At 33.3% G+C, this 25934-nt stretch overlaps 1 protein-coding gene across 1 annotated transcript in view; it reads left to right on the forward strand.

Annotated features, from left to right (window-relative positions):
• The window catches only part of LOC111064586 (insulin-like growth factor-binding protein complex acid labile subunit), a 312048-nt gene that overhangs the window by 20948 nt on the left and 265166 nt on the right, over window positions 1-25934 (forward strand). The window lies entirely within an intron of this gene.

Consider the following 25934-nt stretch of genomic DNA (forward strand, 5'->3'; position numbering starts at 1 on the left):
ATAAAGTTAGTGAAGATGTTATCGATTCCTATCCTCGCCGGCAGACGCATCGTTAGAGTCAAACGGGAAGAGGAATTCCGAGAAATAAATTATGCATCGTCCTTCGTCCTTCGTCCTGCCTTCGTCCGTCAGCCGCGACCCGTAATAAGAGCAGTGGCCTGGAGACGAGTGGAGGACTAGTCCTCTCATCGTTTAGGGCCTGCAAAATGATACCAGCGTCCTCTCAGGACCTAGTTATTTTCAACACCCATGGAAACGACTCACCGTTTTTTATTCAGCAGTTCTTTCAACCGAGCCCGAAGGGCCCTCATTCTCATTTTATTGAATTATCAGTCCTACGGCTAACAGTTTCTTCCAATCGAGCCTTCTTCAGTTTAGTTCGTCCTGAATTAATGTACGATTTGCTTTCGAAACTCTATACTTTATTATTGTAGAACTTCTTGAAATAAACTCTCTGGTCTGGCTAAAACTTATGCAAATTCTTTTGCAGTTGAACTTTGCAACTCATTTAGGCACTGAAAGCGTATCACTTGACTTCCAATGCCGGTTATAAAGATTTAATAGGCTTTATTAATCTTGAAACCACTCAATACTTATATTGAACTCTCAGGATATTGCAGGATACTGTAGCTATTTTCGATAGGAATAGAAATGACTAATTTATCAATGTAATATCATAAAATTATTTGTTTTTAACAGTTGTAATTCGTTTATTCACACGCTCTTTACTAATTTGGAATATATTATTTTCCATGTATAATGAATAGATTATTTTTCATAAATCAATAAAAACAATATACCTTATAGTAACCTTTATGATTAAAAACTTTAAAATATTACAACGACCAGTTTCGACCTCAACATTTTCAAGTTGAAATCAAGTCAGGGTCGGAACTAGTCGTTGAAATATTTTAAAGTTTTCAATAATAAAGGGTACTACAAGATTTTTATATTGTTTTCATTAATTTGTACAAAAGTAGCCCATGTAAGTAAAGTGTTTTTATCATTTTTTAAGGTTTAATATCGCGAAGGGCTCAAGTACTTGTTCAATTATAATTCAATATTATAGATGCGTATTATTCACTCATGCAGGATATTCAAATTATCAATGATCAACTTCATATTTTTAACTCCACTATTGAAGATTCGCGTAAGGATTGGTTTTTAATTCGATTGGTTCCTTGACTGAAACTTGACGATTCGCGTAAGGATTGGTTTTTAATTGGATTGGTTCCTTGACTAAAACTAATTGTACTACGATAATTTCGAACTCGCTGTTTTTTAATCAAATTTTCATTGTGTTGAAATGAATGTTGAAGGAATTTTTCATTGTGGTGAAATGAATGCTGGTGTAATTAATTGATTCAGACTACGTTCCATATCCCATTGAACAATTGTTCCACACCCTATTGTCCCCATGCTATTGAACTATTGGCCTATTGAACTTGTACACAGCAATTTGGAGCCACAAAACCAGAGAGTCTACACGAATTCCATCAGTTTTACGGCTCTTTTTTATTCTGCCATGAAAATGAAAATGATTTCTCTACTCTTGATTCTCCTCGCCGCCATTACACTCTCGTTAAAGGTGGCGTGCTTTATAGATACTAATAGCTTGCATGAAACTGAATTGATGCTATAAATGTATTACCGTAAAGATTTTATGGTAGTCTAAACTGTGCACCTTGATAAGATTTTTTAACGGTTTGTTGACCGCACTTCAAAATTTTATTTGTAGGCTAATTCAAATGGTATCAAAAGCCTTTAATTCCTGATTATAACCTGGAGAATGATCATCGTAAAAAATTCAATGTTCTAACTTCTTGAGAGCTTTTGTGTTGCAAACCTTTTGAAAAGCATTTACCGCAGCTAATCGGAGTATAGATTTGAAAACAAATTTATCAATAAATATATTAAATTCACTATTTTGAGCGATGTTCTTGTATGATATAGTCCACTTCCAAAAAAGAAATTCTATTTATTTATAAAATAGACTTATAGTACCTTTTTTGAAATTAATATAAAATAATAGATTGAAAACATAAATTTAATCGATTAGTTTTGATGTTCCACATCATCTTCAAGTTTTAAGGCAGTTGGTACACTTTTTTAAATTGGTTAATCTTTTTCAATATAATTGTTAAGATCATTATAAGAGTGAGAAAAAGTGGCAAATGACATTTTTAAGTAGTAGTCTAATTAGCGAGTTATGGGTTGTTGAAGTGCTAACTCCATTTTCTTTCCGGATCATAAACTGTTTCGACTATATTAACAGAACTTCTCTTAAAAATTTAAAAAATGTATCTTTCCAAACTAAAACATTTTATTCCCCATATCGTTCATAAATAAAAAAGTAACATTTTTTGTAAATTCTATAACTTGTTTATTTTGACATTAATCGCGAAAAAACACATATTAGAACAAAGCCAATGATATACTGAATGTATTAAAAAAAACTTCAATGGAAAATTCGGAACCGTTTATGATCTGGAAAGAAAACGGAGTTAGCACTTCAACAACCCATAACTTGCATATTAGACCACTTAAAAATTCCAGTTGCAACTTTTTCTCACTCTTATAATGATCTTAATAATTATATTGAAAAAGATTAACCAATTTAAATAAAAAAAGTGTACCGATCAGCCTTTTAAACAGTCGTTTAAATTGGTGTATTTAATCTATTATTTTATATTAATTCCAAAAAAAGGTACTATAATGATATTTTATAAATAAAAATAAGTACCCCTGAATAATCAAATTTTAAGAAAATATTTATTCAATAACTGTGTTCAAATTAGAAAAAAGATTGAATTAATTTTTTTTCAAATTCCAAAATAATTTATATTTATTGCTTGGTTTGATTTGGTAGTGATCTTCATGTTGACACATTTGATTGATATACTATTACTATTTTTGAATTAGCATAAATAATGCTAATTAAGAATTGTAATTCTATGTATTTATTTATACTATAACTAGTAGTTCTGTGAACAGTAGACCTCGCACAGTATTCTTATCCACAAGTACCTGATTGAAACTATAGACCTTATGGAAATACGACAATAGCATAAATAACTAATTTGACTGATTGTATTTCCTCGTAAGATTCAGTTGAAAATATTCTCACTTGAACGGATAGAGCAATGACCTTAATTTGGAAGGATCTTAAAATCTAAAGATTTCTTATGCTCCGTCAAATAACAAACACACAAGTTGAACAAGTCGGTTGTAACTCAAGTAAGTCAATTATTGACCGAGCGAAGTAAGGTCAAAGATTCAAGTCGACGGTTTGGCATTTCTCCTAATGTTTAAATGTTTTATATGTTGCGCATTTACGGCGAAACGCGGTAATAGATTTTTATGAAATTTGACAGGTATGTTCCTTTTTTAAATTGCGCGTCGACGTATATACAAGGTTTTTGGAAATTTTGCATTTCAAGGATAATATAAAAGGGAAAAGGAGCCTCCTTCATACGCCAATATTAGAGTAAAAATCAGACTATAGAATATTATTAATCATAAATCAGCTGACAAGTGATTACACAGATGTGTGGAGAAGCCAGTCTATAGCTGTATTTCCATAAGGTCTATAGTTTCAATCAGGTACTTGTGGATGAGAATACTGCGTGAAGTCTACTGTTCACAGAACTACTAGTGTAAAAATTCGGTTGCACTAAAGTGCGAGATAAATTACTTTTAACACGGCTCTTTCTCGAAGACGGAGAGGTCCGATGCTCTATCCTCCACTAATCACTCCCACAGAACTACTAGTTAGAAGAAATCTCATTTACACTCATTCCTAAATTGCAATCATTTCAATCTCCCAGAAAAGTTTTAGAAACAACCAACCCTTCAACGGTGACATGTCATATCTTATTAACTGAGCACCAGGCAATGTAACACATTTAGGCCGACATGAATTTAAATTTGATGAAGGCTCCAACCTTTGATAAAGGCTGGTTTGAAACTTTATTCAATATTGACCACCAACTTTTCTCGCTGCAGAGCCGTGTCATATATTACATAGTCTAACATGTTATATGTATTCTTCTAGTGCATGTGCATGTCAAAATATCAGACTGGTCGTGTCGGTGTCATAACCTGTTGTATGACTTTGGTTGAGTCTGTAGATCATATTTCATTTTGGTTACCTACATGAGTTTCAGGGTTTCAGGTCACAGCATATTAAATGTCCGTCCGTGGCTATTAGCTTTCCATTTAATGCAGTGTTGACATGCACAAAACTACCAGTTGCATATAGGAGTACTTTGCTATTTTATCCGCTCCTAGCGCCATCATCATGTTTCTTGTAATTTGTGGAATACCTAAAAAATTTAATAGAGTTTTTTTTCAAATTCAAATTCATTTATTTTCCATAAAATAATACAGATTGATAAAATAAATATTCTAACTTACAAAATGGCACTACCGGCAAAGAGAACTTGTGCGCCGGCAGTGAGTTCGAACAACTAGGTACAGCAAACATGTTAATAGAAAGAAAAAGAGCTTATTCAAACCACTAGAATAACTAAAATTATGGAAACCAGGTCACATCTCAAAACTTACAAACGATAAGACAAAGTAACAAAATCACAAGCAAATGACAAACTTGAAAAGACCAATTCAAGGAAGCCATGACAAATTTTTTTTTTAATTTATAACACAATAGTTGTTCAACTATTTATACCAAAAATATCCGAAAGTGGAGTTAGAACTTTGGAACTTTGGAACTGACCGACTCAGTTGAATGATCCTAGAAATCGTAATAATTATCACTCCTCACTCATGCACACCTCATGTGTGATCAATCAATACCTAATCAAGAATCAACATACAGTACAATAATGCATAACATAAAGTACATACATTAGTTGTTGATTGACCATATTTACCAATTATGGTAATATAAATGAAATGAAAAATCGATTTCAGTGTTTGAAAATTGTCCAATTAATAGATCATGGGGATTTGAATGATTGATAGAAATTATTTATTAAATTATTTATTTATTATTCTAATTTTTACAAGAAAACACTGAATGGGTGAGAAAAACTAAGGATACTCCTTGTACTATTTCTCTCCCAAATTTAGTCCGAAATGAGGTTATGATTCCACTTTTCTGAAATTTAGTCCTTTTTCACTCAAAAACAACAGAAATGATAATCATTGTTCACATTAAATTGAAATTTTGGAAGATATGACGTGATAACTGTAATGAAAAATCATACCAGCAGTTTGATTTCCATGTCTCGTGACAATGTTAAAAATTGAAGACTAAGAAAATAAAAGTTGTGTAGCAAAAAATAATTATTCAATTAGAAGGATATCTCTACCTACCTACAAATACCTACCTACCTACCTACCTACCTTCCTATGCCTACCTATAAATACAGGAGCAATTACACCAGGAAATACTACTATATCTCGAAGTGCCATTATATCCCAAGTAAATCTTCACTCCAAACAAATCAACAAAAGTTATCAATCATATTTTATCTGAAAGTTATTTCAGATTTTCTTTTTTGTAAATGTAGTAACAAAATTTCATGTATCATATAATATACTGCATGTATAATATATTATATCTTGAAGGTACATGTGGTGGGTTGGGATTTGTCACTACGGCATTCTTTGAAAGAGAAATGGAAGTTCCAGCTTTTCTTTTAAACACGACCTAAATCTACCGTTGCTCTAATATATTTATGAAAAAAAACTTACAATAAATCTTACCCCATTCCTTCCTGGGTCCCACTGGCTCATCCACGAAGCACATGCTCGTTCCCTGAGGAGCAGAAGAAGAGCAAAATGAATGTGTAAATCTTCATTTGAAGCCTGGCTGGTGCCCGCCCACTCCCATAGTAGTCACTCTGAGGCCAGCTGGTCTGCTACACTTTTTTATTATTTTCTAGTCCTATCCTTTATCTTCTATCCTTTCCATCATTTATCCCTATTCTTGCAAACTCACCTCTTCCACAGACGATCTTTTCCCGTCAGCCAGGTACCTTATCTTGGTCTCAGTTGTCATCGGCCTGTTTACGGCACTAAATAAGGCTGCACTAACACTTTTCGAGAATTTCACAGTACTATTTTGTCGCTCACGTACTCTTGATTTACTTGTAGCGCAAGTTCTTAATCCTGCAATCCAGAGCCGGTTTTAGTACTTTTCATTCTACTCTGGGGCTCTAGGGAACTATCACCTGCCCTCAGGGCTAGTTTATGGGAGACAGTGTTGAGCCTGAGACGTTCATCTTCTCTACTGAGATAAAGTTGTGTCTATTTTTCAAAGTAACCATTTATTATTCACGACTGAGTATTTTAATTTAGTGCATGCAGTCCTCGCTAACAGCCGTAAGATGTGAGCTTGTAAAATGGTTTGTTTCAACTCCATAATACTCACATAATCTTAAAAATTACTACATAATTTTTGAAAATGAATAGTTTCAACTGCTTATTCCTATAGAGCTGCAAGATTTTTTTTATTTTGTTCTACAGTAATCAACTGCTGAATTATTCTTCTTAGCACTTGATCAATATCTCATTTTATTCGTTTGTGTTTATTCAAACCTACTCTAGAACATGGTAGGTCAATTTCCACTCAGAAAAAACTAAACAAGTAGAGGACACATTATAAGAATTTTTGTAACTAACTATTGTATGTAATTGTAATTTATCTATTATTTTGTGTAGCCTAATTGATGTTGTAGTTTTAGTTTTTTGGGAAATAAACATTTATTTTTTTATAACAGCATGTGGAAGGCTTTACAATTTCCAGTCACTCTATTTCTTTCAAAAGCTTTAATGATTGGTGAGGGAATTTGCTGTATTCAAACTTTACTTTAAACATGTAATTAAAATGTTCTAGTTAAAAAATTATCTTTCTAAACTAAAATATTTTATTCCCCATATCGTTCATAAATAAAAAAGTAACATTTTTTGCAGTGGCGGCTCGTCCTATGTGTTCAATGGTTCATTGAACCCCCAGAATTGAATCAACTTCCTATACAATGATGAATTTGCAACTCAAATAATTATATTTTTATTTTATTCTCATTAAATTACATCACAACATTTTTCATCTACGTAAACTTAACGTTGATGTTTTGCTGCCGGTGCCTGAGATCCCGGAGTGGCTTGCTTGATACAGCACCGAATGGGATGACGAGACGCGTGGAGGTGGAAAGCAGTGTTCATTCCCCGATGTGAACCCAAAAACAGGGCTGGGTGAGGTAGTGGAACGGCGGAGGGAATCGGTTTGCTAGCACGGATTTGGTTCACAATCCTGTCTGAACCAATTTTGCACGAGTTCATCCGAGAGTAGCCGAACCTAGCCGAGGCAAGTGAAGCATTCGGTAAACCTCGGAATGAATCGTGAATATTCGTGATACGGATTCAGTAGCAGTGCCATCTTGAACATAACCAATAAATTCAAATTTGGTGGCAGTAAACAGTAAAAAAGCGGTAAACAAGAAGTAGAAAGCGTGACAGTTTTGAGGTTATACGATATGATTTCGGGTATATATATTATACTGTATACAGTTGTGATAGAATTCACTGCATTTTTCGTTGTATAAATTGTTTTTGAGTGTAGAAGAATATAGAAATTTCTAGTATGTTTCGTGTATTCGTGAGTATTTCTAGTGTGTCCATTTTCTTTTAGTGAGAGTGTGAATATAATTTATTGTGTTACCGTAACAGCATTTTGATGAAGAAATATGAATAAGTTCAGTATTTGTTAAATACAACCAATATTGATATTGAGGTAGGTGTAAAATAAACATAATGGTGACCAACTCCCGAAGTAAAAATCAAACAAGAAAAATATGAACAGGACAAAAAATGTATATTTGTAGAAAATAAGCTCAATCTTTGGTGTAATTCCTTAAAATTATTATTGATCACCTTTACACTTGATTATGCTCATACTCTATATCCTTTGACCTTTCTCTCCAATAGATCATGAGGTTGAACCCCCAAGCTAGAAGATCACGAGCCGCTACTGATTTTTTGTAAATTCTATAACTTTTTTATTTTGATATTAATCGTGAATAAACACATATTTATTAGAAAAAAGCCATGATATACTGAATGTATAAAACAAACTTCAATGGAAAACTCGGAACCGTTTATGATCTGGAAAGAAAACGGAGTTAGCACTTCAACAACCCATAACTTGCTTATTAGACCACTTAAAAATTCCAGTTGCAACTATTTCTCACTCTTATAATGATCTCAATAATTATATTGAAAAAGATTATCCAATTTAAATAAAAAAAGTATACCGAACAGTCTTTTAAACAGTCGTTTGGATTAGTGTATTTAATCTATTATTTTATATTAATTCCAAAAAAGGGTACTTTAATGGTATTTTATAAATGAAAATAACTAGCCCTGAATAATTACATTTCAAGAAAATACTTATTTAATAACTATGTTCAATTATTTAGAAAAAGATTGAATTAATGTTTTTCAAATTCCAAGATAATTATATTAATTCCTTGGTTTTATTGAGTAGTGTTCTTCATGTTGAAAAAAATGTGACACATTTGATTGATATACTATTACTATTTTCGAATTAGCATAAATAACTAATTTGACTGATTGTATTTCCTTGTAAGATTCAGTTGAAAATATTCTTACTTGAACGAATAGAGCAATGACCTTAATTTGGAAGGATCTTAAAATCTAAAGATTTCTTATGCCCCGTCAAATAACAAACACACAAGTTGAACAAGTCGGTTGTAACGCAAGTAAGTCAATTATTGACCGAGCGAAGTGAGGTCTAAGATTCAAGTCGACGGTTTGGCATTTCTCTTAATGTTTAAATGTTTGAATGTTAAAATGTTCATATGTTGCGCATTTACGGCGAAACGCGGTAATAGATTTTCATGAAATTTGACAGGTATGTTCCTTTTTTAAATTGCGCGTCGACGTATATACAAGGTTTTTGGAAATTTTCCATTTCAAGGATAATATGAAACAAAAACCTTAAAGAGATATCTTGCATCTTTAAGGTCTTTGATATAAAAAGAAAAAGAAGCTTCCTTCATACGCCAATATTAGAGTAAAAATCAGACTATAGAATTATTCATCATAAATCAGCTGACAAGTGATTACACAGATGTGTGGAGAAGCCAGTCTATAGCTGTATTTCCATAAGGTCTATAGTTTCAATCAGGTACTTGTGGATGAGAATACTGCGTGAGGTCTACTGTTCACAGAACTACTAGTTAGAAAAAATCTCATTTACACTCATTTTGATTCCTAAATTGCAATCATTTCAATCTCCCAGAAAAGTTTTAGAAACAACCAACCCTTCAACGGTGACATGTCATATCTTATTAACTGAGCACCAGGCAATGTAACACATTTAGGCCGACATGAATTTAAATTTGATGAAGGCTCCAACCTTTGATAAAGGCTGGTTTGAAACTTTATTCAATATTGACCACCAACTTTTCTCGCTGCAGAGCCGTGTCATATATTACATAGTCTAACATGTTATATGTATTCTTCTAGTGCATGTGCATGTCAAAATATCAGACTGGTCGTGTCGGTGTCATAACCTGTTGTATGACTTTGGTTGAGTCTGTAGATCATATTTCATTTTGGTTACCTACATGAGTTTCAGGTCACAGCATATTAAATGTCCGTGGCTATTAGCTTTCCATTTAATGCAGTGTTGACATGCACAATACTACCAGTTGCATATAGGAGTACTTTGCTATTTTATCCGCTCCTAGCGCCATTGTCATGTTTCTTGTAATTTGTAGAATACTTTAAAAATTTTATAGAGTTGTTCAATTATTTATACCAGTTGCATATAGGAGTACTTTGCTATTTTATCCGCTCCTAGCGCCATTGTCATGTTTCTTGTAATTTGTAGAATACCTAAAAAGTTAATAGAGTTGTTCAACTATTTATACCAAAAATATCCGAAATTGGAGTTAGAAAGATTTTGGAATTGACTGACTCAGTTGAATGATCCTAGAAATTGCAATTATCACTTCTCACACATACACACCTCATGTGTGATCAATTAATACCTAATCAAGAATCAACATACAGTACAATAATGCATAACATAGAGTACATACATTAGTTGTTGATTGACCATATTTATTAATTATGGTAATATAAATGAAATGAAAAATCGATTGCAGTGTCCAATTGTCCAAATGAAAATTGTCCAATCAATTGATCATGGGGATTTGAATGATTGATAGAAATTATTTATTTATTATTCTAATTTTTACAAGAAAACACTGAATGGGTGAGAAAAACTAAGGATGCTCCTTGTACTATTTCTCTCCCAAATTTAGTCCGAAATGAGGTTATGATTCCACTTTTCTGAAATTTAGTCCTTTTTCACTCAAAAACAACAGAAATGATAATCATTGTTCACATTAAATTGAAATTTTGGAAGATATGACGTGATAACTGTAATGAAAAATCATACCAGCAGTTTGATTTCCATGTCTCGTGACAATATTAAAAGTTGAAGACTAAGAAAATAAAAGTTGTGTAGCAAAAAATAATTATTCAATTAGAAGGAATATAATCTCTACCCACCTACAAATACCTCTACCTACCTACCTTCCTATGCCTACCTATAAATACTGGAGAAATTACACCAGGAAATACTACTATATCTCGCAATGCCATTATATTCAAAGCAATTCTTCACTCCAAACAAGTCAACAAAAGTTATCAATCATATTTTATCTGAAAGTTATTTCAGATTTTCTTTTTTGTAAATGTAGGTCTAGTAAACAAAATTTCATGTATCATATAATATACTGCATGTATAAAATATTAGATCTTGTAGGTACATGTGGTGGGTTGGGATTTGTCACTACGGCATTCTTTGAAAGAGAAATGGAAGTTCCAGCTTTTCTTTTAAACACGACCTAAATCTACCGTTGCTCTAATATATTTATGAAAAAAAACTTACTATAAATCTTACCCCATTCCCTCCTGGGTCCCACTGGCTCATCCACGAAGCACATGCTCGTTCCCTGAGGAGCTGAAGAAGAGCAAAATGAATGTGTAAATCTTCATTTGAAGACTGGCTGGTGCCCGCCCACTCCCATAGTAGTCACTCTGAGGCCAGCTGGTCTGCTACACTTTTTATTATTTCTTAGTCCTATCCTTTATCTTTCTATCCTTTCCATTTATTTATCCCTATTCTTGCAAACTTCACCTCTTCCACAGACGATCTTTTCCCGTCAGCCAGGTACCTTATCTTGGTCTCAGCTGTCATCGGCCTGTTTACGGCACTGAATAAGGCTGCACCAACACTTTTCGAGAATTTCACAGTACCATTTTGTCGCTCACGTACTCTTGATTTACTTGTAGCGCAAGTTCTTAATCCTGCAATCCAGAGCCGGTTTTAGTACTTTTCATTCTACTCTAGGGCTCTAGGGAACTATCACCTGCCCTCAGGGCTAGTTTATGGGCGACAGTGTTGAGCCTGAGACGTTCATCTTCTCTACTGAGATAAAGTTGTGTCTATTTTTCAAAGTAACCATTTATTATTCACGACTGAGTATTTTAATTTAGTGCATGCAGTCCTCGCTAACAGCCGTAAGATGTTCTGAGCTTGTAAAATGGGTTGATTCAATTCCATTATACTCACATAATCTTAAACATTACTACATAATTTTTGAAAATGAATAGTTTTCAACTGCTTATTCCTATAAGAGTTGCAAGAATTTTTTTTATTTTGTTCTACAGTATTCAACTGCTGAATTATTCTTCTTAGCACTTGATCAATATCTCATTTTATTCGTTTTGTGTTTATTCGAACCTACTCTAGAACATGGTAGGTCCTAGTGGAGTAGGTCAATTTCCACTCAGAAAAAAACTAAACAAGTAGAGGACACATAAGAATTTTTGTAACTATTGTATGTAATTGTAATTTATCTAATATTTTGTGTAGCCTAATTGATGTTGTAGTTTTAGTTTTTTTGGGAAATAAACATTTATTTTATTAATTTTTTTATTTTTTTTATAACAGCATGTGGAAGGCTTTACAATTTCCAGTCACTCTATTTCTTTCAAAAGCTTTAATTATTGGTGAGAGAATTTGCTCAACTTTATTCAAACATGTAATTAAAAAGTTCTAGTATATTACATTCAAGTAGATCAATCCACACAAGACTGGAATCTGATTATCTTCCTAGTGACCACAAAAAAGTGTAATCTTATGTGACGTCGCTGTGATCACTATCACTATTCCACTCCAATTTAAAATAAGTAGTGTCTCACTCAAGTTTTTTTTTTGGAGAGTCCGATCTCACTAGTCATCAAATCTGCATCACTGTAGACACTCAAGTTTTTTAATTGACCCAATCGAATTATCTTATTGGTTACACAGTATTTAGGAAAATACAGAGTTCCTAATCATCGGTCATACAATCGTTGAAAGTGCTTGTAGATTTAGCCTTCCATTCGACTAATGATAAAGTTCAACAAGCAAACTTTCAACTCTTATCTTCGGCTTGATAATGAAGATTTCAGTAAACAGCTGCATTTGAGGTTAATGACAAATCTGATAAGTCTGTCAATAATCAAGCACGATTTATGATTGGTAATATAATTAATTATTATTAAACAAAAATCCAAATTAAATGCTGTAAATCACCCCAAAGACTCCTGATCCTGCAAATATTGACAACAGGGTAAAGAACTAGATGGAAATTCTTCAAGCACGATTTATGATTGTTAATATAATTAAGTTAATTATTATTAAACGAGAATCAAATTAAATGCTGTAAATCACCCCCAAGATCTCTGCTCCTGCAAATATTTACAACGGGGTAAACAACTAGATGGAAATTCTTCAAGCACGATTTATGATTGTTAATATAATTAAGTTAATTATTATTAAACGAAAATCAAATTAAATGCTGTAAATCACTCCCAAGATCTCTGCTCCTGCAAATATTTACAACAGGGTAAACAGCTACATGGTAATTCGATGAGCACTTTTATAAGCGTTATAGTATTTTACGTCACATGGACGGGAAGGGGTCTTTTGCAGCCCAGAATGATGTTTCCAGTCGAGGCGTTAGCCTCGACTAGAATTTCATTGGAGCACTGCAAAAGACATTCACGTCCAAGTAACATACACTATTTTTGTCATAATAATCTAAAGAGAAATAATTTATTAATACAAAACATTATCTGCTTGTGCTGAAGTTCCTACAGGCATTCTATAAACATAACCTAGTTTACAAATTCCGAATCAGGAATTTTGTGGAAGTTGACAAAACTTCCACCTGGAGCGCTGAAGGTGTTTCTTTTTTTGTAGCAGTTTTGCTGTTCGTATTTCGGAACTGGACACATACTCGACTGTAAAGAAAACATATGGTTTCATTACAGTAGAGTATGCTGTATGAGAATCATATAGTTTATTTGTTCTGCAAACAGCTGTTTACCGGCTTGATTTCATGCGTGAAAAACAGCTGAGATTGAATGACTATGTCAAAAATGTGTACTATTCTTTGTTTATGATTAAATTCTTCAGCGTAATATCCACTCATTTTCAGATAGTAACAGATAATTGTAAATTAAGTGCAAGTGGAGTCAAGTGCAACCTTAATTCCTTACTTCTCACTGTATACGTGCAGATGTGCTGAATTCGTGCTATATTCGCGTATTGGTTGCTTTTCAAATTACTGTGTTTACAGTCTGCAGACAAGTTTTTTATCATAAATATACAAAGCGGTCGATCGAAAAGTCTGTACCTCATGTGATCATTAAAAAGTCCCTTCGTTGGTATGTCAAAACAAATATAGAGGATCTATTTCCTGTATGAATGAAAGACAAATATAAATTAATTTGGGGTGATATTCCCTCTCTTCTTCTCTTTCCTCCCTACACATTTTTGTCTCTTTCCTGCAAAAATCTATAAATGTCGTATCTTTGTCCGTAGGGAATTTGTGTTCTGCCCCTTCTCTTCTTCCACATAGGATTTACTGAACATAACTAGCAGTAAAAAATCGTTGATGTATGATCTGCTCCACGTGTTTCCAATTATTTTTCAATCGAGTACTGGTACTTTGAAGACTAGTATTTTATTATTAATCATTGATTTCAATTTATGATTGATCAATATTACTTTGAAACTAAATAGCTTCCCTTTATTTTTCATAGATAGTTGTTAACATGAGTGAAGATAATAGTATTGTTTAAATGGGAGCTTCATACCTCATCTCCAGAAGATTCTTCAAATGAAAGTGTAAACAATGCTTTATGATTTCGTAATCTCAGTAGAAAAGCCTCATCAAAATCAAACCAAAATTATCAATAATCCTATTATATTAAGCGAGCAATTTTTTTTATATATTTTATATTTATCTGGTTACTTATTTATGTCCAACGGATCTCGAAAACGGCTCTAATGATTTTCACGAAATTTGGAACATAGTAGGTTTATGATATAACAATTCGATTGTACTAGGTCTCATCCCTGGGAAAACTCGCTGAAAGACATGAAAAGGAAAATAATTATTCATCCTTGGAAAAACACATGATAATTTCGTCGTCTGTTGATAACAGAAGATGGGAATGCCTGTGTGGGAGAGAAACAAAATTATGTTCAGCTGTTAAACTATTTGCAATCAATTAGCTTATCTCACGAGAAAAATTATCTAGAAATATTAATCGACTTGATCAAAATAATCTGATTTGTTGACATGACATGGTATATTATTCTAAATTAGAGTATATCATAATTTTAGTTAATCATTATTTTACAGTTTTAAGTGATTAGTGAGTGTTATTCAATTTGGTTTGTAAACAATCTAAATTAGAACTTTTCTTTTTTTCAAATGATTGGACTGAAAATTGGACCTAAATTCAAGTGTATGGAACATAACCTACTTTTTGAACTATTTATAGTATATAAATCAAAATTCGGGGAAGAAACAGTTTTGGGCTGTGCCTGTTAGTCCTTCCCCAATCATTTTAAAGAATTGTGTTCTGTTTATCAATAAATGACGAGCGAAGATCGGTGCCTAGATATTACTAGATTATTTCAGATTCCCTGGACCACCGTAGATTCATCGGACACGATTTTATTTTACTCTTGAAGATTACATCTTGTGTGAATTAAATGTTCATGTAACAGGTAGCATTCAATTGATTTCAATAAATCAGATTCTTATTGGGTACTGAGTTTCTTTTGAGTTCTTTTTCTTGTCACTCCATTCAAGAAACTGAGTAGAATTTGATGTATCATCGTTTGCGATAGATGGGTCTTACGTAACTTCAAGAAACTTGTCGAGTCATTTGAAGAGATAACAATGAGGAAAGCTGTCTAGGAATTTCAAACGTCACTTATGACAACACCGCTTTTATCGTAACGATTTTTTTTTCTAGTGAACCTTCATTGGTATGAATCTGATTTTTCTCTTATCTATAAATTATTTCTTATTTTGAACTTGGAGCTCCCACTCTCTGGATCATTGTTAGGTGAATTCTGAATTGTATATTTGTGAAATTGAATCGAGTGGATTCTGAATTGTTTATTTTTGTCAAAATGCATTGAGTGGATTCAGAAATGATCAAAGTTTCTCTGTTATCATTTGTATAGAATGAAAATGTAGATTAGAGGTTCATGTGTTAATTCAATGTGAAAACTAACGTGCAATTATTTATGAGGCTCCAGCATGGCCTCAATTATTCTTGTGCCTGTGAACCAGAAAAGTAAATTTCTATCAACTTCAAAGTCTAATATTTACTGTAATACTGTAAGTAAAGCCCTTCTTTATATTATATTCACGTTCTTCTTGGTAATCTCAGTCTCTAAATAACTTTGATGGAGATAGATTATTTTATTGGTTGAAGGAATTTCGATTTATAAATCAATAGCAGGTAACCCGTGCTCCGCAAGGGTCCATTTTAAAACTTGAGAAACTGAAAACTCGACGTAATGAAATCTTGAAGAATTAAAAATAGGTCTATAATCATCCTCGGTTAATTAGGAATCTATATGCAGAATTTCAAGTTGATCAGTCCAGTAGTTCAGACGTGATGATGCGTCAAGCATGATTTCCCTATCCCGTACGTGTGTACGCAAGTATAAGCCAGTTCTTTCCTCTTATAGATTAAATGTAAAATTATCATTCCACATGTCTTTCAAAGTGCCTATAGTTGATTAATAAATCTTTTGTACTATTGTATCTGTTTACTAGAATATATTTCAATGCATTCAATCCAGATTGATTTTCTACCATCAGAAATTTGGCTACTCAGTGCTATCAAAAACCTAATAATTAATTAATTAAGCGCGAGTTGAAAGAAATGTTTCTATAACAATATAATTGTAACATTGAGATAGATCTCACTAGCCACCGAAATTAATTCCAACTCATACTCATTGTTATTGACATATGCACGTAATTAGGCTGCTGCCTCGCAAACGAATTGGTGCGTTGTGTGTGAGTGGGAATATTGGACAGTTCAATATTGTTGCAATTGATGAATTCTAATTAAACTGGTGTGGATCAACTTATTTACTTTGTCAGGTATTGTCAATCCGCTAAGTCGATCATCATCGGTTTTATTCAATTATTAGATCTCGTTCAGCAATATCGAGTTACTGTTTCAATGATACAGTTCACTTTCCGCGTAACACCATCATGTCTGTTGCAATATCATCAATTTACGAGCTCGCCTCATCTGAATTTACTGCGTGATAATAATTGTTGTTTTCTGTGCCCAGTCACGATGAGAAAATGTATTTGAATATTGAAATATCAAATTAATCCGATTGAGTGTATGTTAAATTGCTTTAAAGGTTAATTTAATCATGGTATACAAATTACCCTGTAATGTCCTACCGCAATATTGAAGGAGTGTTTCATGTCTTATAAACACTGTCAATACAATTCAAAATTATTTATTCTTTAAAATGCACTTTATAATAAATTTTAATAGTATTATTATTACAAAAATACCCCTACACGACTATAGGTCTGTGTATAGGGGTGAGTTCCAGGTTACCTACTGGATCCAGGTTACCTATTGCGTTTTATCAATTTATGGCCTGCATGATTTTCTACCATCAGAAATTTGGCTACTCAGTGCTATCAAAAACCCAATTATTAATTAATTAAGCGCGAGTTGAAAGAAATGTTTCTAAAAGCAATATAGCATTATAGCATATATAATATTGCATATAGCATTGAGATAGATCTCACTATCCACCGAAATTAATTCCAACTCATACTCATTGTTATTGACATATGCACGTAATTAGGCTGCTGCCTCGCAAACGAATTGGTGCGTTAACGTGTGTGAGTGGGAATATTGGACAGTTCAATATTGTTGCAATTGATGAATTCTAATTAAACTGGTGTGGATCAACTTATTTACTTTGTCAGGTATTGTCAATCCGCTAAGTCGATCATCATCGGTTTTATTCAATTATTAGATCTCGTTCAGCAATATCGAGTTACTGTTTCAATGATACAGTTCACTTTCCGCGCAACACCATCATGTCTGTTGCAATATCATCAATTTACGAGCTCGCCTCATCTGAATTTACTGCGTGATAATAATTGTTGTTTTCTGTGCCCAGTCACGATGAGAAAATGTATTTGAATATTGAAATATCAAATTAATCCGATTGAGTGTATGTTAAATTGCTTTAAAGGTTAATTTAATCATGGTATACAAATTACCCTGTAATGTCCTACCGCAATATTGAAGGAGTGTTTCATGTCTTATAAACACTGTCAATTCAATTCAAAATTATTTATTCTTTAAAATGCACTTTATAATAAAATTTAATAGTATTATTATTACAAAAATACCCCTACACGACTATAGGTCTGTGTATAGGGGTGAGTTCCAGGTTACCTACTGGATCCAGGTTACCTATTGCGTTTTATCAATTTATGGCCTGCATGATTTTCTAGTACAGAAGTAATTACATTTCACTAACTTGATTGCTAAATAAAACACAATTAATTCAATTCAAAATTCTTCATTCTTTAAAATGTACTATACAATAAAATTTAATAGTATTATTATTAAAAGAATACCCCTACAAGACTAAACGTCTGTGTGAAGGGGTGAGTTCCAGGTTACCTACTGGATCTGGATCTATTGCGTTTTATCAATTTATGGCCTGCATGATTTTCTAGTACAGAAGTAATTACATTTCACTAACTTCATTGCTAAATAAAACACATTAAATATCATATCATAATACCAAAACATATGGTACTGTAAATTATAGTTTCAAATCCATAACAAATATAAAAGTAAAAGATCAATGAAAAAAGTAAATTTAAATGAAATAAAAGTAATAATATCAAACAAAACATATTGAAGATTTCTTAGAAATAATATGTTAATAATACTTCTAAATCTTGATAAAAATTTAGGAAAGAAAAATAAAGAAAATGAAGATTTATTATAACGGAGCAGTGATCGGCGAATCCTCAAATGATATCAGTACAGTCACTACTTTTCATCCCTCGAAATTAGTGATTCTCAAAGATGGGAATGACTTTCCAAAAAAGTTGGCCAGATTTCTATCACTGGCATCAATCTTTCTAGATTTCAGATCATGAAGTCATGTTGAAAATCTTCTGTCTCTAGGCATTTTTCCTGAGCCATAAAAAATAATATTCCTGAAGGTGATTTTCAAGCTACAGAATTAATCCCAGCAGAGTTTTTCTGATTATTGGGTCGAAAAGGTTCAAAATATTCAAAATCGGTTGTGTAAGCTGTGCCAATCTTCTATAATTTAATACAACATAAAGTTTTCCAGTCGCACTCATTAGTCACTTATATTAATCATATTTTAATTGAAAGAATAAGACTTTGATATTGTCAATACCACTTTTATTTATTCGAAAATTAATTCATAATTCAGTACCAGGTTTCATGGTAAAACCTACCACATCTTCAGCTGAACTGATATGTTTATTGTTGTTGGAGGAACAGGAAATTCAATTTTAGGTTATGTGTTGGGATTGTAAAAGGGAAGGAGAATGAAAATTTTTAGAGGGAATGGATGGATTAATGATGAAATTGAAGTAAGTTAATATTTGTAGAATGGAAAATCATTAATCCATCCATTCCCACTAACAATTTTCATTCTCCTTCCTTTTTACAATCCTAACACATAACCTGAAATTGAATTTCCTGTTCCTCCAACAACAATAAACATATTAGTTCAGCTGAAGATGTGGTAGGTTTTACCATGAAAACTGGTACTGAATTATGAATTAATTATCGAATAAATAAAAGTGGTATTGACAATATCAAAGTCTTATTCTTTCAATTATGGAGAAATACCACAACATCTCATACCATACAATCAAATTATTAATTATATTTTGTCAAATTGGTTTGCTAAAGGACTCCTTTCCTAAAGGTTCCTCTCGACTCCTCGCCCGTCTTAAATTATACTACCAATCCTTGGTAGCCGTTTTTGAATATCAAGATAAAAATCTACCAGTAGCATGGTTCCTTTAAAATTCCCTGAAAAGTTCTTGCTTAGAAATTCCCTGAATGTATTTGCTTCGAAGAGCTTTCAATCAGTTCAATCAATCCGTCCTGCACAAAAAATAACTGCATTTCAGACTCTTCAAATTTATCAAAGGTCCCTGTTATGTTTTCACTGTTGGTTTCTCATGCTAGCTGAGAGCAAATCATTCCATATCAGTCAGCTATATCGAGGAACAGATAATCCTATACTATTAAACGAGCAATTTCTGTTTATATGTTTAGATGTCTATATGTTTGTATTTCACCGGATCTCGAAAACGGCTCTAACGATTTCCACGAAATTTGGAACAAAGTAGGTTTATGATATGAAAATTCGATTGCACTAGGTCTCAACCCTGGGATAACTCGCTGAAGGACATTAAAAGGATAAATACGTCCTTAGAAAAACAGCTGAAAATTTTGTCGTCTGTCGATACCGTAATGGAAGTAAGTGAGCATGTGCATGTGTGGGATATTCCTCAGCTGATCTCACCAGAAGAATAATTCAGCAAGAAAAAATTATTTTCGTTTATTTTTCTTTTTTTAGAAAACATGTTTACTTCAGAAAGTCCAAAATAGTAACTAGATGCTGTTAGTGTAGAATAGTACATAGTATATTAACAAATATTGTAGCAAACATAGTATATCATTCTAAATCGAATACATAGCATATATATTTGTAATTGATGATGTGTTTGTTTTTGAAGTGTGAAAAATTGTTATTTTGATGAGTGATATTAGCTCAACCTAGATTTTGATTTGGACTGTAGCACAGCCTACTATAGATAGAAAGAATAAAGTAAGCCATGATCTAAAGTAAGCCATGACTGTAGTATAAATTTGAAAAGGGACAGTTTTGGGCATAAACCTGTTGTGCTCCTCATATAACTGTAATAGTTATTTGTGCAACTAGTGCGCAAAATAGTGCGCAAGTGACAGTTTGCTGCACCGAAAGAAACGTTTACGCACGAGCCGTAGGCGAGGGCGGAATGGTTTCTTGAGTGCAGCAGAGGAACTTTGCGCACGTATTTCACATTACATTTTTCCTACAGTTAACATTGAATATGAAAAGTGGGTAATTATGGGTAAAATTGCCTGAAATCCATCAAATGTTTTTCTCTGTAATTTTATTATTAATAAAAACCTTAATTTATTTAAAATTGAATAATGTAGTAGTAAATGAATGAAGACTGTGTGCTGAATGTGGTGGCTGTCGCTGTCATCCACTGTTGTCCACTGCCTTAATATTGTTATAACGTGCACCACAACACTATACCACAGTTACGAACTTAATTTTGATTTTACTGCACTGGTGCTCCATATAACCTACTAACTATTTTGTGTTGCCATGTTGCAAATCTGGAGTGCAGAAAAAATTTTCCCGCACTAGAGCGGAAAAGTGAATCTTTGGGTATTGTAATCAGTACAGGAACAGCAACTTTCCGAGGTAGCTGTAGAAAAAAATAATTATACGACTGAGAAAACGAATGAATAAATATAAACTATAAATTCAATCTTCCGTTACAAATTTTCTATATGGTTTTGTACTCCAGAGCGAAGCTCGGTCCCCGCTATTAATCATTATTCATACATTTTTATTTGGCCAGCATTCCAGCTGTCCATGTTTCATCTTTAATCAATAACAATCCTAAATATTTTGACACGCTTGATACACATTACACCACAGAATTTTTGCTATCCAATCTAATGCAAATCAACCGCTGTTCAGTTCAATTTCACTAACAAGCTCTCCAAATGTCTATATGTATGTGCAGCGGAGAAGAGGAAATTAGTTGATCGTGCGAATTGGTTCAGATTTATCTGGGTGTAGAGAGAGCCGAGTGGAGACACGCTCAATTCGAATCTATGTGCCTGCTAAATTATATACGTGAGCAAGCCAAGTGTCACGTAGTGTGTGATGATTTAGACGTCATGTGGAGTGTTTAGTTTTGCGATAAATGGCGATGCAGGCTGATTATCGATCTGTATGGGATATTGATAGGAAGGAATTGTTTGCGATGGTTGGGTGTATGCTAATATAGTTTGTGGGTAACTGCCTCTGGTATGGTGGGGGGGGGGTTGTGTATATCAGCTGTGAGCAAGAGGTGAAAGGTTTATGTTATCGGCTAATATTGACGTGAGGTTATGATAGTTTCGATGAAGGGAAGCTTTCTGTTGGTGCCTGGTCGTGAACCGTCGACCACCATCTACCAGCCAGCGTTTACCAGCAATTTTGTCGCCATATATCGACTAATCTGCTGTTGTACAAACACAAAGGACGACGAAGTACAGGTGACTAAGAGGATGATAACCAGCTAGGTGCAAAACGGCAACTAGCTTGCCCTTTGAGCGTGTTTTCGAATGCCGGCTAACCACGCCGTCAGCTTCATGCACGCACGCACAAACACACACCAGCCAGATCCTTTGCCGATTCTATTACTTGCATCAGATTCTATGGCTTTGCTTGGATTCTATGACTTGCTTTGAGCTCATGCTCTCTCCGATTATGAAGTATCGCAAAAACCATTCTATTGCGAAGTTGCAAAGCATTCCGATTGTGTGTCTCTAATATCCAGGGAATAATATCTCTAATATTAATATAATATAATAATATCTCTATAATATGGAATAATATCTCTATATTAATATCTCTAATCTCCAGGGATTTGAATTCATGTAATTAATGGTGACCTTTTTGTTGGGAACTTTGTTTCTTTCATTTATTGTATAGCTATAGTTACATCCCTTTATGTCCCGAATGGTTTTCAATATACAATGCCATCTTTTCAAATATTTGTTTTGTAAAAATTATAACTTGAAGTTGGGAATGATTGTACGCAGTTATTTTCAAATGTAAGTGGAAAATTATTTTTCGAGTTTGTAACTTCTTTTGTAACGCTGTTAAGCTTTTCACTTTGAAATTTGAATATTGGAATGATAACTACAGTTAAAAACAGTACTTTAATCACGGCATGAGTATCATCATAGAGAAACAATAGCGTAAGTAGATATCCCATGGTATAGGGAATTTATGTCGCAACTTTTACTGTTATCCCAAGCCGATAGTTCACGTAGTTCTTTCCCGTGATGAAGCTTTTTGACGCTGGTAGTCTCTCATATTGTGCCGTTCATACACTATCACTCCAACAAAACAGTGAAAATTGACAATAATCGACAGTAATCGGCTTGAGATAACAGTAAAAGTTGCGACATAAATTCCCTATACCATGGGATATCTACTTACGCTATTGTTTCTCTATGGTATCATTTTGTGTATACAATACAATGCATATTGTTTCCAAATTTACCATAAATGCTTGAATTCAATCTAGTCTGACAAGTCTATCCGTCTCCATCTATATCCATCCTATTTTGGGATACCAATGATCCATTCTTTCACCATAAAAATTTCGATTACAAAACTTTTTTGTTATTACACAGGTGTTCAATTATTAATGTTGTGATGAGAGTTATTGAATATTACAGGGAATTATTATGGGTAGTGCTCTGACGTAATCTTTCTGATTTTGATAGCCATGGATCATGATAACATTTTTTTCCTCGTCCACCGTAAATTGAGAACCAGTTCCAGCATTATCTACGTGATTATGTCATCGTCACACTGATTAAGGCGTGAAATGACGAACAGGCTCTTGCTTGAAGGCCTTTGAGTGCAGGAAGAAACCCGCCAAAAAACGAACTGAAAATATGTCGCTTCCGACAGCTAGACCTCACAAGCTTGTAAAGTTTTCTAGGGAGATTTTTTCAGATTGAACCTGCCTGTTCAAAAAGCCTGTGGACAAAGTTATAATTTTTTGAAGTTTCCAGAAAATCTTTTCATGTTTATCACTCATAAGTATGTTGTTTTTGAAGGGACGGATTCAAGGATCCAAAGGTTCAAAGAACCTCACATGTCAACCGAAGCTTATTGTGTGTAGTTGACCGAGTGAAGTGAGGTATAAGATTCAAATCGATGGTTTTGCTGTATGTGTAAATATGTTTAAATGTTCATATATTCCGCATTTAAGGCGAAACGCGGTAATAGATTTTCATGAAATTTGACAGGTATCTTCCTTTTTAAATTGCGCGTCGATGTATATACAAGGTTTTTGGAAATTCTGTATTTCAAGGATAGTATAAAAGGAAAAGGAGCCTCCTTCATACACCATTATTAGAGTAAAGATCAGACTAGAATTATTCATCATAAACTAGCTGTCGAGTGGATTATAAATTGCATTCAATGACGCATGCAATTGATAACTCGAAATAGCATAGTATTTATATCTCAATGTAACTTGGTAAAAAATCAGCTGTCGTGTGGACTATTAATTGCATTCAGTGAGGCATGCAATTGATAACTCGAAATAGCATAGTATTTTCTCCCAACTTTTCTCTGCTTTCAACTCGGTAAGCTTTTAATGATAGTAGCATAGTTGTTTACAACAAATTATTAACATTGTCGGTACAACAATCCAAACAGCCATTAGTTTTTTACACCCCAATAATTATCTCGCCGACACGACAGGACAGGACATAATTCACTCTGATTGACAATATTAGAGGAGGCTGTGGTTTATAACTGCGCGAGGTCTACTGTTCCCAGTAAACTACTAGTATAAAACAACTAAATTGTATATTCCATCAAAATCAAAATATAAAAAAATTCCAGATTCCTTTTCAGATTTCAAGCTAGAAATATCAGCGATCAGAAATGTAGGAAGTATGTAGAGTATTTAATTGAATGGTTGAAGTGTTAGAGAAAATTATAACTTTCATATTGTTAAATTGGTCTGCAATAGCAAATCATTAGCGAACTTCAATATGCATACTATTCAGGAGCAGTTTTCAAGTTTTAATTTATAATGCAATCGATTGTAGGTGAAGTGATATGCATGCAATTCTCCAAAGGAGTTGCCTGACAATGTATATTATACGGAGCTATCCCTAGATAAGTCAGCTCTTGCAGGGCTTCCTCTGTCTTGGAATTGAAGCCACACAAGGGCTTGATTATCGGTTGATACGGCACGGGAAAGTGATATCGCTTGAAAAAAGGTGTCAGCTATGTGACCTGACATAATTTTTCCAGGATGCAGCTATTTATCGTTCCATTAATTGATCGGTATGTGGTTAGGTTTCTTGAAAAAAAAAATATCTGAAATTTAGTGGGGTATGATAGTCCCATATCAAATCATGGGAGCGGGAAATTTATGCATGGGGAATGTGTGCTTGGAATGTAACACACAACCGGTAATCAATATACGTTGGCCTCAACCCCAACCTCTATCCACACAGCGATGGGAAATGTGAGGGCTAGTTTTAAAATCCAATGCAAAACTTGAATTTTATGTCTAATCTAATAGAATCTAATATCATCTTATAATATATTATGTTTGAACAGTTTTCACAACAATCATGTTTTTTTGCTTCTTCAAAAAAGGTGCTTCACTTCATTTTAGGAGTGGCCGTAGTCAAGAGGATCAGATGCTGGCTTTATGATTCAGAGGCCCGGGTTCAAATCCCGGCCCAGGCAAGATATTTATCTAGGGCCACTCTCATGTTTCGGATGGACACGTTTAGCCGTCGGTCCCGGCTGTCTAAAAAGCAGTCGTTAAAAGCAGTCGAAATTGATCAGTTGTGACCTAAAAACTCTGACACCAGACCTGAGCCAGCCAGGTCACTCGATATTATTATTATTATATTACTTAATTTTTATTTGAAAGAAGTAGAAAGATGGATGGAATTTTTCTGTTTCAAATCTCTTTATTCGCAGTTATTCCCAGCGAGTATAGAATATAATTACATTCGAAATTCTGAACTGTAATTATATTCTATACTCTCTCCATAATTACATTTTAAATTCTGAATTGTAATTACATTCTATATCCTCTGGTTATTCCACTCTTATTTCTCTCTTCAGTCCTCAGCCTTTTTATCAATACAAAGTATTCCAAGTTTCCATTGTAGTTAGGTTTCTCCATAAAGTTATCTTCTTGCATTAATCGATTGTTTTTTCTCTTCTAGGTAAATTCAATTTAGCAGAGAGGGGTACCCAAACCTTTCATTTATTTTTGTAAGTACGTACTGTACTACTATGCATCCTCACAATTTAAAAAAATACAACATTCTTTAAGATGATATCTTATAATTACTTATAATAATAATAATATTTTTTATTAATGGAGACAACAGGATAAAACCCTTTTTGCCTCCTTCACACAATACAATATTTTCAACACATACAATTTGAAATACAAGAAGATGAAAAAATGAAAGAAATATACACTTAATATAAAATAATACAAATAATTACTAAAGTAATCGTAAACAATAATAATTGATTATAAGAATAATAATTAAACAAAATGGAATCAATAATAATAGATGAAAATAAAAAGAGAAAAAAATAGAAAGAATGAAGAGAGAAA

The sequence above is a fragment of the Nilaparvata lugens genome, chromosome 3 (assembly GCF_014356525.2).
Source record: "Nilaparvata lugens isolate BPH chromosome 3, ASM1435652v1, whole genome shotgun sequence".
Classification (NCBI taxonomy): Eukaryota; Metazoa; Arthropoda; class Insecta; order Hemiptera; family Delphacidae; genus Nilaparvata; species Nilaparvata lugens.